Source organism: Anolis carolinensis, chromosome 2 (genome assembly GCF_035594765.1).
Source record: "Anolis carolinensis isolate JA03-04 chromosome 2, rAnoCar3.1.pri, whole genome shotgun sequence".
Classification (NCBI taxonomy): domain Eukaryota; kingdom Metazoa; phylum Chordata; class Lepidosauria; order Squamata; family Dactyloidae; genus Anolis; species Anolis carolinensis.
The window spans coordinates 54050285-54068503 of record NC_085842.1 but is presented as its reverse complement, the minus strand read 5'-3'; the positions used below and the strand labels follow the sequence as shown (position 1 = coordinate 54068503).

The 18219-nt window shown below is 41.8% G+C and overlaps 1 protein-coding gene across 1 annotated transcript in view; it reads right to left on the bottom strand.

The window, feature by feature from the left end:
• itpr1 (inositol 1,4,5-trisphosphate receptor type 1) overlaps positions 1-8407 on the bottom strand; it is a 288950-nt gene extending 280543 nt beyond the window's left edge. The window contains exon 1 of the mRNA XM_062969741.1: positions 8108-8407. The gene's annotated coding sequence lies outside the window, so the exon portion shown is untranslated. The remainder of the gene's footprint in view (positions 1-8107) is intronic.
• Positions 8408-18219: the final 9812 nt, after the last annotated feature.

Below are 18219 nucleotides of genomic sequence, written 5' to 3'. Positions count from 1 at the left end.
CTGACACCCAAAATATCTGGAAGACCAGTGTTTGGAAACACCGCCTTTCTCCAAAATTTCCCACATTATTTGATGGGAAGGACCAGTACTTTTTTTCACTAATATGCCAGTTATTGGAACCATATTTATTTCCCGGAAACTCTTCATGGACTGGTAGCCAATGCTCATAGACCAGCACCAATCCAAGAACCACATTTGAGCAGGACTACACTGTTGTTATGATTTGCCATGAAATTGACTTTGTTGACCACTTGAATGCGAGACTTTCAAGACCCCTTGTCACCAATCATTCAGGTCTTGCAAACTCAGAACTGTGGCTTCCTTGATTGAATCAAGAGCACTACCTAACACCATGGCTAGCTGGGCTTGGTTGAAACAAATTGGGTTCAGAAAACTGTTCTTTATCTAAAAGTAAAAGAAACAGCTTCCAAAAATCCTCCCCACAACTATGCTGAGAAAAAGTCAGAGCATCCTTAAGCAATGGGGCTTCCTATGCTAACTGTCCTAAACTGTGTTTGAGCATTACACCACTGTCTCCACAAATCCTACTATACGCAAATACTTTGCATCATGGAACAGATCCCAAGCTGAATCCATGGCATTTCCTGGGCTAAAAAGACTCATTCCTGAGATTCTCAAGAGAGCTGCTGCCAATCAGCATACACAATAATGAGCTAGACAGACCAGCATTCAACATCTGACTCAGTGCAAGGCAACTTTCCACAATCTGAGATGCACATTTAAATTAATAGCAATTATTTCTTATAAGCATGCAAGGTAAAGCTGCAAATACAGGCGTGCTACTAAGGAATACCCATTGCTCAATTATTTCATGCCTCCCTACACAAACACACATACATATCTATTTTGTGGGGGTGATACTATTTGGATTTCCTACCTCAGGCAGCAACATGTTTTCAATAGTATCTGATATTAGCCTTTAAAAAGTGGTCAACAGGAAGCTAAAGAATACACGATTGTGGAGTGAGTGGCTTTTTCTAAAAAAACTCCTATTATTGTAGTCCTGGAAACAACTAAATATTTAGATTGTAAACTAGTTACCAAGACCCTCGGAACCAGCCAGCTGCTCCTTCCCATCTTTTGACCATTTAAGACCATCTTTAGCCAAATCAGAAACATCCCTGTGTTTTTATCTAATACATCTTTTAATTTATATATCAAGTGTTTTTAAAAGCTTGCAGGAAAAGAGGGCCAAATTACTATTAAAAGAGGCCCATTCTAACAGAACAATACTCAATCTTTTGCTTAAAGTAGTATTTCTTTTTTTTTTCTGAGTGAGACAGAGGGATATAGCAAACTTTTAGAAACCAAAATTAAATTTTCCCTCTTTTAAAATGTCCTAAACACTCGTGATTGTATTACTTTGCTGAATTGAGAGGCAAGGAAACATTAATACATCCAGCCCGCCAGATCTGATGGGTCTGACTTTTGCAGATATGATTAGGCACAGATTTTATTAAAATGTTCTTTCTAGAAATATCTAGGTCCTCTGGGATGGCTCTATGGTCTTTCTAGAAAGAACAGTTTAATCAAATCTGTGTGAATAATCAAATCTGCAAAAGTCTAATCCCCAGATCTGGAAGGCTACCTATATTAATGTTTCCTCTCGAGTTATTGCTAGGTTTTCCAGGGTAATTCTATGGCCAACATTCAGTGAAATTAACCACAGAGTCATGCCATTGAGCCTAGAAATCCCCAGAGATGCTCTCAGTTAAAGTGATTGTTATTTGTCGGGATTTTTTTTTTCATTTTCACAAGGGTCCTTGCCCCTGACACCAGTGAATGTGTCTATAATTTTGTTGGAACTTTGGTGATAACCATGTTATCCTAGAATCAAGGTCCTCGTGCTAAACAAAAGTGCAAATACAGTCTAGAACTAAAAAGATGAACTGAGATGTCCCTGGTTCATTTTAGCCACTGTTTCATTTTACAGGCTTGGTAATACTATTGTCTTTCAGACTTTAGTCTTTACTATGGGATTTAAAAAATTACTCGTCAGTTTCACAATGAAATAAGAATTACCCTGCAGGACTGTTGTGTGGACTGCTGACATAATATATACAAGCCACTCTGGAAAATAACAAAATGATATTATTACTAATGCAGTCTATGGGTGACAGAGGGAATTATTCTCTATAAAGTCAAGCTGCTAGTGAATTTGACAGCCTATCTTTACGGCCACAAGTGCAGCATCTTTGAACGTCTGCAGTGATGCCACTGGGAGTTTCTAAAGCCTGGTCAAAACCTTATACATTATTTTCTTTGTGAAAGCAACATGAAAGATGCAGACAGCACATCCGTTTTCACATGTAGCTTCTAGTTAGCCTAATGTTGAACCTGGATTGTTGAGATGTTAAGGAAATTTGATTTTCCTCAACCTTGGCTTGGTGAGAGTTGCAGTTAAACATCAACTTGAAGACCAGAGTTTATCTAACAGCTACATCCCTGGCCTAAAGTTGCTTATGCCTGACTCAAGAGCAACTCCATTATTTCCTACCAAACATTAGACTAGGGGTTCATCTACACTGAAGAATTAATACAGTTTGACACCACTTTAAATTGCCAAGGCTCAAGGCTATGGAATTCTGGAAACTGAGGTTTTGCAAGCCTTCTCTGCCAAAGAGTGTTGGTGCCTCACCAAACTACAACACTCATGATTTCAGGACATTGAGCCATGGCAGCAACAGTGAGGTCAAATTGCATTAATTCTACAATGTAAATGCACCCTGGATCATTCAAAATCTAGCAACAAGAATTACACCCTACAGTCTTTTAAGATCTGAAAAGATATGAGCACATAAACGATGGGCAACACAAGGCCCCTCAAAGCAGCATGATTTCAGTAATGTGGAAGCTGTCGGTTTTTGGCACTTTCTAAATGTCTTAGGAAGGATGCAGCACTGATAAAAGTCACTATCCCATTGATGTGAGAACCTGGCCTATAGAACCAGCAAAATCATCAGATGTCAAGTCTAGTCTTTGGAAGAAAAAATGATTTTTTCTATCGCAAGAATGTAATGCGTTTAGTAAACGATGTAAACAAATGCTTAAAAGAGAGCTGGCAGGTGAAGCTTTGTTTACAAACTATAAGGGAAAACACTGGTAGGAGTGATATATAAAATCCCTACATTTTTGACATTCTAATTCATCTTTGCCCTTAGTCATAGCAGGAACAGTAATATGCCCCCTCAAATTTCCGGTCTGTCTCTCTAAAAAAGCCTTTGCCATTGCTTTCCTCTGAATATAGCCTACAGCCCTCATTTTCCCTTCCAGGTATTAACCATGCTTAGATCTGAAAATTATACAGAATTTTCCTTCACAATTTAAAGGCTATGGATACATTTGAGACAAACTAAAAAACAGAGGAGGTGATAGAAATCCTAACTATTTGGTTCAAGGCAATTTACCCAACTGTGAAGATGGATTACTTACCATAATCCCCTTGTATGGTGCAACAGAAACATAAAATTAACATCCTCCCTTTGTTTCGCAGAGAGGGAACCACCATATCACTAACCGAGTCTATTGGGATTGAGATTGAAGTAAGGAAACAGGTTTTGTTATCTGCCTTGTTGGTGTTTCCTATTTCCAACTGCTCTGAGAAGATCCCTTTATGAAGTTTCTTTTGGCAAAACTTATTCAGCCTTCTTTTGAGGCTGAGAAAGTGTGACCTTCCCAAGGTCACTCAGTGGGTTTCCAAGACTGACGAGGCATTTAAACCTTGTTCTCCAGTCATGTTATATTGCATTGAAACACCTACACCAGTGGTTTTCAACCTGGGGTCCCCAGATATTTTTGGCCTTCAACTCCCAGAAATCCTAACAGTTGGTAAACTGGCTGGGATTTCTGTGAGTTGTAGGCCAAAAACATCTGTGGAGCCCAAGTTGAGAACCACTGCCCTACACCATGCTGGATCTCAAAGGGGAAGCTACAAGGCCATTAGCCTAACATAGATCCTAGGAAAAATGATGGGAACCTTTATGAAAATTAGAACCATTAAACGGTGGAAGTTGGAGGCTTGCAGAAGGGTATCAGAATGACATTTTATAACACTACTATACTACCAGTACTAATAATAATAATGAATTTATTACCAGCCTCTCCCTGCAGCTCAATAGGTGAATTGAATGGTCTTTGATGGACTGGATGAATGATTGACAAGGTCCATCACTAAAACTCATAACTATAAACAAAATCATAGTATGAGACTACATTGATTTTATGAATGAGAAACTAATAAGTAAGTAGCAGACAATAGGAGAAAACACAGCATTCTCGCACTGGAGAAAACTGTGCAAATATTTCTATTGGGAACAATGCTATTTAATTTGTTTTTGACTGAGGTAAGCAGTTCGGAGTGGAGACAAATCTGCAGCTAACATCCAATTATCGCAGAAAATCAAAGCAAATGGAAAAAGTTCCAAAAGGATCTTTATGAATCAAGAGGCTATAAAACTGCAAATGAGATTCTCTATGAGCAGGTGCATTATAACTGAACATGGAATAAACCAGTCTCATACACACACACACACACACATATATATATATATATATGTATGTATATGTAGAGAGAGAGAGAGAGAATCTGAACTTCCTACAACTCTCCCAGAAAAAGAATTTGGGACTCAAGGTGAAAAAGCTTAATGGAAAAAGAAACGTCATCTTCATGTGCCATTGCGATAAAAATTGGCTAATTCCATGCTATAGATTATTAAGAAGATGACTAAAAATAAAGCTGTCAGTACTAGGCTGCCTACACATAAAATATAGTCTCATATATATGTTTTCCAGGCCACACCATTTCAAACGAGAAAATTTAAAACCTTTAATGCACAGTAAACTCTAGAGAAAAAGACATAATTATGTTATTTATTTATTTACATCATTTATATTCCGCCCTTCTCACCCCGAAGGGGACTCAGGGCGGATCACATGACACATATAGGCAAACATTCAATGCCTTTTTAACACAAGACAAAGACGAACAACATAGCTCCAAGCCGGCCTCGAACTTATGACCTCCTGGTCAGTGACTCATTGCTCTCCCGTCTGCGCCACAGCCCCAGGCTGTTCCCACAAACAAAGGGACAGTAAAGCTATACCAACACAAATTCTTGTCCTGTTGTGTGAGAAAACATTTCTTACTTCTTCTTTTATTCACACAGTCAACAGGTGCAAAGGGGGGGAAAACAAAGAGCCCTCTTTTTCTCTTTAAGTCATGGTGCACATTTCCTTTTGGCTCTTTCAAGAGTCTCCTCTATAACCTCCACAGGAGAGTGATGTGCATAGTTTGCTTGTGTGTAAACACTATGTGTATCCATAGGGAGCATCCCTTTGGTACAGTGATTCCCAAATGTTGATCTTCCAGAAGTTTTGGCTGCATCTACACTGTAGATATAATACAGTTTGCCACCACTTTGCCTTCCATGGCTCAATGCTATGGAATCGTGAGAGTTGTAGTCTTACAAGCCCCTTTAGCCTTCTCTGCCAAAGGGTGCTGGTGTTTCATCATATTACAAAGGAGACCCCGGTGGTGTAGTGGATTAAACCCTTGTGCCAGCAGGACTGCTGACTTGAAGGTTGGGTTGCTGACATGAAGGTTGCCGGTTCAAATCTAACCTGGGGAGAGCACGGATGAGCTCCCTCTATTAGCTCCAGCTCCCCATGCGGGAACATGAGAGAAGCCTTCCACAAAGATGATACAAACATCAAAAACATCCAGGCGTCCCCTGGGCAACGTCCTTGCAGACGGCCAAATCTCTCACACCAGAAGTGACTTGCAGTTTCTCAAGTCGCTCCTGACACACACAAAAAATCATATTAAAACTCCCATGATTACATAGCATTGAGACATTGCAATTACAGTGGTGCCAAACTGCATAAACTGCATAAATTCTACAGTGTAGATTTATTTATTATTTATTTATTTACAGCATTTATATTCCGCCCTTCTCACCCCGAAGGGGACTCAGGGAGGATCACATTACACATATAGGCAAACATTCAATGCCTTTTAACATAGAACAAAGACAAACAAACATAGGCTCCGAGCGGGCCTCGAACTCATGACCTCCTGGTCAGAATGATTCATTGCAGTGATTCATTGCAGCTGCTCTCCAGCCTGCGCCACAGCCCGAGCCCTTCCACTTCCCATGTCCCTTGGAGGACCAGAGATTGGGATCCATTGCTCTGGTAGATTAAAAAAAACATGTCACCCCTTTCATCATATTAGCTATGATTGCCTAAATCCATCAATTCAATTTCAAAGAGATATATAATTCCTCCTCTGGTAATTACTCTTAGCTTGCATTGACCCTGTAGAATTAATGCAGTTTGACACCACTTTTAACTGCGATGGGTCAGTACTATGGAATCCTAGGACTTGTATTTTCACAAGTCTTTTAAATTTGGTGCCTCATCAAACTAAAAATCCCAGGATTCCGAAGCACTGAACCTGAGCAGTTCAAGTGGAGCCAAACTGCATTCATTCCAGTGTAGATCAGGCATAGGCAAACTTTGGCCCTCCAGGTGTTTTGGACTCCAAAACACCTGGAGGGCCAAAGTTTGCCCATGCCTGGTGTAGATGCACCCTAAGCCACCTTCCCTACGCATCCTTTATTCACATTTGCCAAAACCAAGGGGCTGTCTGCTTTCTCCAGCTCCATTTGAAACAAAAGCAATTGAGTTAATAACTTTGAAATGCCTGTCGCTGCCCCAGATGTCCAAAGTTTTCTGCCAAGGAACGCAGCCTGGCGAGAAAGCAAACCCGGGCGCTGTTGCTCCTGTTTAAGATGTCAAGAGAAACCCAAGGGAAGAAGGGATGTCAGTCTTTCTCTGAAACCAGACTGTCCAGATTATCCTACCTGTTGGGTCAGAACCATCTGTGGCTTACTCCCATGTTTTAACTCTCCCTCTTTCCTCCCAAAAGACTAACTCACAGGCTCCTTAAATTGCCTTTTATCAGTTTGCTGCATGAAAGCCCTGAAGTTGTTGAGGAGGACATCTTTCCCCTCCCAAAACAGTGAATAATAACAACCCAAGATTGCCTTTCAAGTAAACTCTTTCCTCCCTGCAGCTCCAAATGCTCTGTTGCAAACTTAGGGCGGGGATTGAAGTCAGGCAGAAAAAGACAGATCTGTTGCTTTATTGTATTGTCAAAGGCTTTCATGGCCAGAATCACTAGGTTGCTGCGAGTTTTCCCGGGCTGTATGGCCATGTTACAGAAGCATTCTCGCCTGACGTTTCACCCATATCTATAACAGGCATCCTCAGAGGTTGTGACGTCTGTTGGAAACTAGGCAAGTGAGTGCATCTACACCAGGCCCGGGCAAACTTGAGCCCTCCAGGTGTTTTGGACTTCAACTCCCACCATTCCTAACAGCCTCAGGCCCTTTCCATTTCCCCCTCAGCCACTTAAGAGATGCGTCCCTGATAACACTATACATCCCAGAATCCCATTGCATAGATAGAGCCATGGCACCTATAGTGGTATTTATTTAACTGCATTGATTCTACAGTACAGATGCAAAATTATAAATCCCTGGATTCCATAGCACTGAGCCATGACAGTTCCAAGTGGTGTCAAACCGCACTAATTCCACAATGTAGATGCACCACAAAGCCCAGGATCCCATAGCGTTGAGCCATGGCAGATAAAGCAGTATCAAACTGTGTGAACTCCACAGTGTAGATGACCACAAAGCCCAGGATCCCATAGTGTTAGGCCATGATAGTTCCAAGTGGTGTCAAACTGCACTAATTCCACAGTGTAGATGCACCACAAAGCCCAGGATCCCATAGCGTTTAGCCATGGCAGATAAAGCAGTATCAATCTGCACTAAATCCACAGTGTAGATGCACCACAAACCCCAAGATCCCATAGCGTTGAGCTAGAGCAGTTAAAAGTGGTGTCAAACTGCACTAATTCCAGTGCAGATGCACCACAAACCCCAGGATCCCACACTGTTGAGCCATGGATGTTAAAGCAGTATCAAACTGCACCAAGTCCACACTGTAAACACATTCTAAGCAAGAGCTACATCCTCTGCGATGGGAGATAACACACCCTCCCACCCCATTGCTTTACCTGGTTGCATAAGGGACTCCTCTTAAATCCTGGGGTGACCGGTCAGCCTCTTGGTAATCCCATATTCCCCTTCTCGGCCCCTGCCCGGTTCCGCCAGGGATGGAGGTTGCTCAGCCCGCCTCCCTTTGCCTGTGCTCAACACCCTGCTAGCTCAACATCCACATGGTTACTGCACTTCGCCAGCTCCCTGCAGCTGATTATATACTCCCGATTGGCTCCCTGGGCAATGTAGTTCCCGGCCGGCCCGCTCCCCCGCCCGCTCTAGCGAACAGAACGCCGCGGGGGGACTACAGCTCCCAGCATGCACCGGGCCCTCAGGGTGGGCTGCTTCGAGCGGGGCAGCGTCTCTTCTTCTGTCTTTCTCTGCGTGAGTGTCTCAGATCAAAAGGAATGTTGCCTCTCCGACGCCGAAGTTTTTTCTCGGGCGCTGATTGGCCGAGAGGATTCTTCCCCCCCCCCCGTCACGAACCAATCACCGACGGGCAAAGGGCTCCCCGCTCCCTCTCCTGCATTCCAATATTAAGCATAATAAATAAATAATATGAGCTGAGAAGATACTCCCTTGCCCCTCCCCAATTTATTTTACATTCATTCAAAGAGCATTTTATTTGGAGCTCAAGACCTTTTTGTTATGGACTGACAACTCCCCATCCCACCCCCGCTTCCTTGCACAAGCCAAAGAATTCCAACCATCTGTGAGTGTTTGCAGTACTACCACAGGCAGCACATATGAGTAATATACATTGAGAACCCCCGTTGTGATTGTGTCTCTCTGTGTGTATTTTTGAAAAAGGAATGACAACAGAAAGCCAAATCGTTCAACCCAGGGTCAATCAGAAAGGGGGGAAAAGTGGAAGATTTGTGTAGGTAGTAGATACAGGTTGAGGATCCCTGATCTGACATTTTGGGGACCAGAAGTGTTTTGGATATTAGATCATTATTTTTTATTCTTGGATAAGGTTTTGATTATTTTAACAGTTTTAAGTGATTGAGTTGTTTTAATAATTTAATTCTATTCTAGCATTTATGTGTTGTGGTTTTTCAATTGCATTGTTTTTAATGTTGCAAGCTGCTTTGGGTCTCAACTCTGCTTTGGGTCTCTGATTTTATGTTTGAAATGTATATTTTTAATTCATAATGTATTTTAATATTTTAATTGTTTTATGTGCTGTTTTATATTGGTTTGTATGGGCATCTAATTGCTGCCACTGTTGTAAGCCGCCCTGAGTCCCTTCAGGTGAGAAGGGTGGGATATAAATGTGAGAAATAAATAAATAAATAAACCAAGGGTTCATCTACATCAGTGGTTCCCAACCTTTTTTTGACCAGGGACCACTTGACCAGGGACCACTTCGACCAGGGACCACTCTCTAGCATTAGTACCAAAAGGGTTACAAATCAGTTTTTGGTCAACTGTACATTTGGTTTGGTTATTTGGGGTGCTAATTCAGAAAATTGCCTTTGATAGACCACATCAGCTCTAGCTTCTGAAACAGAATATATGCCATCCAGTCGTTGCCATCTGCTTGTCCACAGAAAACCATATTTAATAATCTAGAGCTGTTGTGGTCTATCCAATGCAATTTTCTGAATCAGCACCCCAAATAACCCCAGGAATAGGCCTAAAAACGAAGACACCAAGGCACCTCTGCTTCCAGATGCCACATGGAATAGCTCTACTCAGGGGGAGGGAGGGGGAGGAGAAACAGCAGTCATGAGGCTTGTTGTCACACCTTTCGTGGATAGTCAGCCTCTCCCCTTTCGACATCCCGTTGCCTTGACACTATAAGAGGGTTTTGCGAGACCAGTCACTCTCATTGCAACAGTGTAGTAACGGTGACCATATTTTAGTTCTTGGGGACCACTGATGGTCCATGGACCACAGGCGGGGAACCACTGATCTACATTGTAGAATTATTGCAGTTCAACATCACTTGAACCGCAGTGACTCAATGGTATAGTGTCTTGGGATTTGTAGCATGGTAATTCACAAGAGCTCTGCCAGAGAAGACTAAAACCTTGTAAAACTCCAACTTCCATTTGTTCCATAGCATTGAGCCATGGGCAGGTAAAGTGGGGTCAAACTGAATTCGTTCTACAGTGTAGATGTACAAAGTGCAGAATATGATGGATTAGACAGCTCTTTGGTTTGATCTAGATTAGCTCTTCTCGTGAGATACTGGAATGAACAGACCACTAAACACAGCACCCAGACACGAATCAAGGAACATGAAAGGCACTGCAGACTAACTCAACCAGAGAAGTCAACCATAGCACAGCACCTGATAAACCAATCTGGACACATCATATTACTTGAGAACACAGAAATGCTGGAGCACTCTAACAACCACCATGTCAGATTACACAGAAAAGCCATTAAAATTCACAAGCATGTGGACAATTTCAACAGGAAAGGAGAAACCATGAAAATGAAAAAAATCTGACTACCAGTATTTTAAAAAGTCTAAAATCAGGACAATAAATAGACAACAACACTCTGAAAACAGGGGGATTTCAGACAGGAAACAATCAGGGCCAGCTAACACCTCCCAACAAAGGATTTCCCCAGACAGGAATCAGCCAGGCCTTGAAGCTGAAAGGCTATTCAGTGCTAATCACAGTGGTCAATTGCAACATTCATACTTGCCTCCAACAAACAAGAGTTCTTTCTCCCACCCTGGACATTCCACTTGCCTAGTTTCCAAGACATCTACCAACCTTGGCAGGTGCTTGCCATAGATACAGGTGAAACGTCAGGAAAGAATGCCTCTGGAACATGGTCATATAGCCCGGAAAACTCACGGAAACCCATTACATTGCATTGTTTTTAATGTTGCAAGCCGCTTTGGGTCCCTCTCAACCAAGGGTTCATCCACATTGTATTATTATTGAAGTTCAACATGGCTTGAACCTCCGTGACACAATGGTATAGTGATTTGGGATTTGTAGCATGGTAAGTCACAAGTGCTCTGGCAGAGAAGATTAAAACTTTGTAAAACTACAACTCCCATTGATTCCATAACATTGAGCCATGGACAGGTAAAATGGTGTCAAACTGCATTTGTACTATAGTGTAGATGTACAAAGTGCGGAATGTGATGGATTAGATAGCTCTTTGATTGGATCTAGCTTAGTTCTTTTCATAAGATACTGGAATAAACAGTCCCAACCTACCAGAAAGACATGGGAACAATTCTGTAGCCTCTATATCTTATGCTTGCCAGCAATTGGTATACAAATGCCTAATGCTTCCAATACTGGAACCACTGGTGGATTTCTCATCTGATCTTCCAAGAATCTGTCACTTTTTAAGCCCTCTCTGACAGTGGCTATCCATAAAGAGTACTTTTTTTAATATACAGGTTGAATATTCCTCATCTGAAATGCTTGGAACCAGAAATGTTTTGGATTTTGGACTTTTTTCAGATCTTGGAATATCTGTATCATATATGTTCATCAGGAGATGTCTTGGAGATGAGGACTTGTGTTTAGACATGAAATTTATTTATCACATACATCTTTTAGGTATTTATTTACCATATAAATCTTTTAGGTACTATACAACATTTGATCACTGTGCATGGTGTACACTGAACCACCAGAAAGCAAGGTATCTCTATCCCAGACACCTAATGTGAATAAGTTCAAATTTGAGAGTATTTCAGATTTCCATATTAGGGATGCTCAATCAGCATCTGCTCTAAATCTTCCACTATTTAGAAATTTGCACCTCTTTTTCCAACTGGTACTGGCTTTTTGCCTCTCATCAAACTTCCATGCCTTCATTGCAGCCAGTATCTTTTGATAAACCCCTTCTTCTGTGGATTTGTCTAAATCCTTTCTAAAGGCCAGACTGCTCTCTTCCCACACATGCACACTTTGCTGCTTGTGCTTTTAATAGAAGCCTGGTCTGAGGAAATCAGTAGCTAAAGGTTTTCCACAATATAGAATAAGCACCAGTTTGACACTTTTAACTGCTGTGGCTTAATGCTGTGGGATCCTAGGGGTTGTGGTTTGGTGACACACCAACACTCTTTGGCAGAGAGAGCCCATAACTTCATAAAACTACAAGTCCCATAATTGAATAGCATTGAGCCATAGCAATTAAGGTGATGTTAAATTGCATTAATTCCGAAGTGCAGATGGACCCTAGGATGACTTCTTTGAAAAATAATCTACCAGCTCACTCTTCCACACAAACTCTGGCCCCTTCTACAACGCACTATAGCCCAAAATCTGATCCCAGATTATCTTCTTATTTCAGATTATCTGGCAGTGTAGACTCATATAATACAGTTCAAAACAGATAATCTGGGATCAGATCCTGGGATATAGAACAGTGTAGAAGACCTCCTTTGAAGAAGAGTAGCAAAAAGGGGATAGCAGTTCTGTTTCTGAGCCTTGCACTGGAAAACTTTTCACAGTGCGGCATAATCGCTTTGGACAGGAAAGCAGACCCTGATGATTACTTTAATTCACTGACAGACAGATGTTCACCAGCATATGGCCATTTGAATTCACTTGCCCTATTTCTCCTGTCAAAATATGTCCCCTGTCAAAATTTCCCATCAAAATACCTAGCCCTGCTCTCTGCTTAGGATGTGATATGCTGCTTTATCGCAAGCAGACTAGTCAGTATGTCAATTCATTTGGGACCCTTTCATGCTGTACAGTTATTACACTATGGTTGCAATAACTACATCCTATGGAATACATGAATTTGTGGTTTTGTAAAGCGGTGGGTCTCCCTGCCTGAGAAGTCTAAATTCCCCTTCCCAAAATTAAAATGCTGGAATTCCATATGATAGAACCACTGCAGTTAAAGTGAACCATAGTACTATAATTGTATAGTGTGAAAGGACCCCCGCCGATGCAGAGAATCAAATGTGTGGATCAAGATGTGCAGGATCTGTACCTGGAGTAGCAGGCCATGTTTGATTACCTTAATTTTCAGCAAATCTTTCACAGCTATAGTTCAGCAACTACCGCTGCTAATAATACACAGCACTTCATTTAATCCAGTGCTTGTTGAATCAAGAGCAGTAATCTTATCTAAATGTAAGCTTTCTCATTTAAGTGGTTTGCCACTTGGATTGTACACTGCCTTGCCTAGCTTTTTAAAGTCATTTTATATATTACGAACCACTGTGACAGTTATTTCTAAATCAACACCAAATGATGATGATGATGATGAAGGAGAAGTCATTACTTCACTAGTTTATGTACAGTGCAAATGGACTCAAGATTTAATTCCATATTCCCATTAGCTCCTCTAAAGCACTGCTTCTTAAACTGTGGGTCCTGAGCCCAAATGGGGCCTCCGGATTTCAATAGTGAGATCCTGAAACAATTGGCAACAGCAAAGGTTTTTTGAACTCTTCCTAGTGGCTGTTTTAGGTATGTACACAAATCTGTTGTGCAGTGTTTACAGTGGATTATGTGGAAGATGCTTCAGTTGTACTTTATAAAAGGAAAATCAACCTGCTTAGCAAGCATTGCAAATGCTGACTTGTTATCAATAAATCGTTGATTTTTATACCCTTTTCATATGTCCAGGATCACATAAAAATGTCTTGGGCTGAAAGGGGTCACAACTGGAAAAGTTTAAGAAGCCCTGCTATGAAGTACCAAGTGGCCTTTAATAACCTGATTGTAGATCTTGGAAACCTTACAGTTTTTGGTTTATATCTTCCAGAACCCCTGGACTCTCTTGACAGCTGTAGTCTAAAAAAGATAACTTTCCCAAGCTCTGGTTGCTATGAACAAGGCTAGCAGACAAATATGAAACAGGGCACCTCTTTTATTTAATAAGATTCTGACGTAGAATCATAGAATCATAGAATAGTAGAGTTGGAAGAGACCACATGGGCCATCTAGTCCAACCCCCTGCTAAGAAGCAGGAAATCACATTCAAAGCACCCCCGACAGATGGCCATCCAGCCTCCGCTTAAAAGCCTCCAAGGAAGGAGCCTCCACCACGGCCCCGGGGAGAGAGTTCCACTGTTGTGATGAGTCATGGGCCATGTAATCCCATTCATGGCACTGTAGTCCCAGATGAAGAGGAGAACTTGGGTTTTTCACCGTCTCAGTCAGAATTGGAACCTTCCCAGCCAGATCTGGGAACCTTGCACCTGCAAGAGATTTGTCTTCCAGAAGTCTGTCAAACAAGCCCTGAGCCTAAATCTCCTGTGTTTTCTCGCCACGAGTTTTGTAAACAACAGAGAGGAGTTCAAGCGGCCTCTCGCAGGAGTGCTAGGATAGCTGCTAAGAATTTAGCTGATTAAGCCTGTTTTCCATGAGAAACTTTAAGGAGTCATGCATCTGGACTCAGAGATTAGCTTTCGTTTCTGGTTCCCCAGTGAACTGTTCTTTGGTGGGAAAACTAGACCCTATTTAGGTGTTTTACCCACAAAGGGATCTTGCGGAGTCAATTCGTCAGCTACTGGAGTAAGTTGTGTGTGGACAGCGCGCTCCGTTTCCAAGCCTCGTTCCTGTTTCAAGCCTTGTTCCTGATTCCAAGCCTTCGCTCCCGTTTCCAGCCTTGTTTACCTCCACGGACCTTGCCTTGTTTTCCAGGACTCAGCCTTGCCTTGTTTCCCGGGTTTTGCCAAGTAATTCCACGGACCTTGTTCTCGCTCCTCGTTCCTTGTTGCCTTGTATCAAGCCTTGTTTCAAGTTATTTCCTAGCCTTGCTCAAGTTCATGGACTAAAGGACCTTGTCATCTCCCCTCACTTTGCCTGGCAAAGTGAGTGTTTCGGTTATTGGATTACAACTTTGGACCTTAATATTTCATATTGGACATTGTTTTCTTGGACTAATTTTGACCTTCCCTGAAAGGTCTACTTCTGGACTATTTCATACACTTGCTTTTATTAACTTTATATATTTCCTTAATAAAGATATTAGATAGAATCTGGCCTCTGTGTATGGTTATTGGTGCTCTGCAGCCTGGGTCGTGACAACTGTTGAACAGCTCTCACAGTGAGGAAGTTCTTCCTGATGTTCAGGTGGAATCTCCTTTCCTGTAGTTTGAAGCCATTGTTCCATGTCCTAGTCTGCAGGGCAGCAGAAAACAAGCTTGCTCCCTCCTGCCTATGACTTCCCCTCACGTATTTGTACATGGCTATCATGTCTCCTCTCAGCCTTCTCTTCTGCAGGCTAAACATGCCCAGCTCTTTAAGCCGCTCCTCATAGGGCTTGTTCTCCAGACCCTTAATCATTTTAGTCGCCCTCCTCTGGACGCTTTCCAGCTTGTCAACATCTCCCTTCAACTGTGGTGCCCAAAATTGGACACAGTATTCCAGGTGTGGTCTGACCAAGGCAGAATAGAGGGGGAGAAGGACTTCCCTGGATCTAGACGCTATTCCCCTATTGATGCAGGCCAGAATCCCGTTGGCTTTTTTAGCAGCCGCATCACATTGTTGGCTCATGTTTAACTTGTTGTCCACGAGGACTCCAAGGTCTTTTTCGCACACACTGCTGTCAAGCCAGGCGTCCCCCATTCTGTATCTTTGATTTCCATTTTTTCTGCCGAAGTGAAGTATCTTGCATTTGTCCCTGTTGAACTTCATTTTGTTAGTTTTGGCCCATCTCTCTAGTCTGTCAAGATCGTTTTGAATTCTGCTCCTGTCTTCTGGAGTGTTAGCTATCCCTCCCAGTTTTGTGTCGTCTGCAAACTTGATGATCGTGCCTTCTAACCCTTCGTCTAAGTCGTTAATAAAGATGTTGAACAGAACCGGGCCCAGGACGGAGCCCTGCGGCACTCCACTTGTCACTTCTTTCCATGATGAAGACGACGCATTGGTGAGCACCCTTTGGGTTCGTTCGCTTAGCCAATTACAGATCCACCTAACCGTAGTTTTGTCTAGCCCACATTTTACTAGTTTGTTTGCCAGAAGGTCGTGGGGGACTTTGTCGAAGGCCTTACTGAAATCCAGGTACGCTACATCCACAGCATTCCCTGTATCGACCCAACTCGTAACTCTATCGAAAAAAAGAGATCAGATTAGTCTGGCATGACTTGTTTTTGGTAAATCCGTGTTGACTATTAGCAATGACCGCATTTGTTTCTAAGTGTTCGTAGACCACTTCCTTAATGATCTTTTCCAGAATTTTGCCTGGTATTGATGTGAGGCTGACCGGACGGTAATTGTTTGGGTCGTTCTTTTTTCCCTTCTTGAAGATAGGGACCACATTCGCCCTCCTCCAATCTGCTGGGACTTCTCCCGTTCTCCAAGAACTCTCGAAGATAATTGCCAGTGGTTCTGAAATAACTTCCGCTAGTTCCTTCAGTACTCTTGGGTGTAGCTGATCTGGCCCTGGGGACTTGAATTCGTTTAGAGAGGCCAAGTGTTCCTGGACAACTTGTTTCCCTATTTGGGGTTGGATTTCCCCCAATCCTTCGTCCATTCCGTGTTGCTGAGGTTGAAGATGGCTTTCTTTTTCTGAGAAGACCGAGGCAAAGAAGATGGCTTTCTTTTTCTGAGAAGACCGAGGCAAAGAAGGCATTAAGTAGTTCTGCCTTTTCCCTGTCCCCTGTCGCCATCACCCCATCTTCTCCTTGCAATGGCCCTATCGCCTCCTTTTTCTTCCTTTTTCTACCAACGTAAGCAAAAAAGCCTTTTTTGTTGTTTTTTATGTCCCTGGCAAGCCTGAGCTCATTTTGCGCTTTAGCCTTGCGAACCTTTTCCCTACAGGTGTTGGCTATACGTTTGAATTCTTCTTTGGTGATTTCTCCCCTTTTCCACTTCTTGTGCATGTCACTTTTGAGCTTTAGCTCAGTTAGAAGTTCTTTGGACATCCATTCTGGCTTCTTTGCACTTGTCTTATTTTTCTTCTTTGTTGGCACTGTTTGCATTTGCGCCTTGAGTATTTCACTTTTGAAAAACTCCCATCTTCCAGGTAGAATTAGGTGTATCTCCTCCTTCCAACTCCTCTTTTAAGCTGTCGCCTTAACCTCCACGCCATAGCATTTATGGCTGGTGGAGAGCAAAGAAAATGGCAGAAAAGCACCCAAGTGTATTCCTACAGCTAGATGTGAAGCACTAAAGGATGATATCAGTGTTGTACATCCACCTGTGTCAGATAACGGTTTGCTTTGGTGCAGTGTTGGCATCCCTAACTAACAGCGTTTCAGAGTTTCAGACAGAACACTATCTGGTTTTATTGACAACATGCAAAAAACACATTCTACCATCCATCTATGGTACTTTCCCATTATCAGGCCATGTTTGTCATCTGTAAAATGAGAACATCAGAAGTCACAAGGTTAATATAAAAACAAATGCATAATATCATCACAAAGTCACAGATTAAACCTTTAAAGATGCTATTTATTTGGCTGAGATCCTGCACTTCTGTATTTGTTCATACATTTAGGAGTGCATTTTGCTCATTAGGTATTTAAAAAATCCCTTTTGCCTATCTAGAAAATATTTTTATGTATTGAATTTAATTGAATTGTAGAAATACTGCTATATAAAAACCATAAAATATGTGCTCACAAAATATAATGCCGTCATCCACTTATTAACACAATTTGTTTCTGAATAATTCAAATCCTACATCAGCTATGATCAACAAATAAAATTACAATAGCACATACACATTGTTGGCTATATGTTTCCAGTATATGATCACTGTGCATGACTGTAGTTTTCAAAATAATCCTTCCCTGCTCTGCTGGATAGCTATGCTGAGAGCCGTAGGTCAAAAATGTTGGAAGGAAAGGATAACATTAGAATCCAGCAATTTGTGCAATGTTTTCAGGCTTTTCCAGATTGGTCTATAATGTGACATCTTGTAGTATGGTTTCTTTAGGTTTCACCATTTGCTGTGTTTGACTGCACTTGTTACATTCTTTACAGTGGCTGTTTTAAGCAATGTATTGGATTTTCACTATCTTAATACATATTTCTTTTAAAAGGGGTGTAGTTTGAAGTGGTCTGCAGCTATTCTTTCCCCTATTTTTTAAATTTGAATTATAGTAGTATAGTACAAAAGCACAATTCACTGATGTGCCAAAGCACTATAATTAAAAACATTTTAGAAAGGAATAGAAAATATTCATTTTTACTTCACCAAGGACTCCACAATAAATATATTTTGTTTA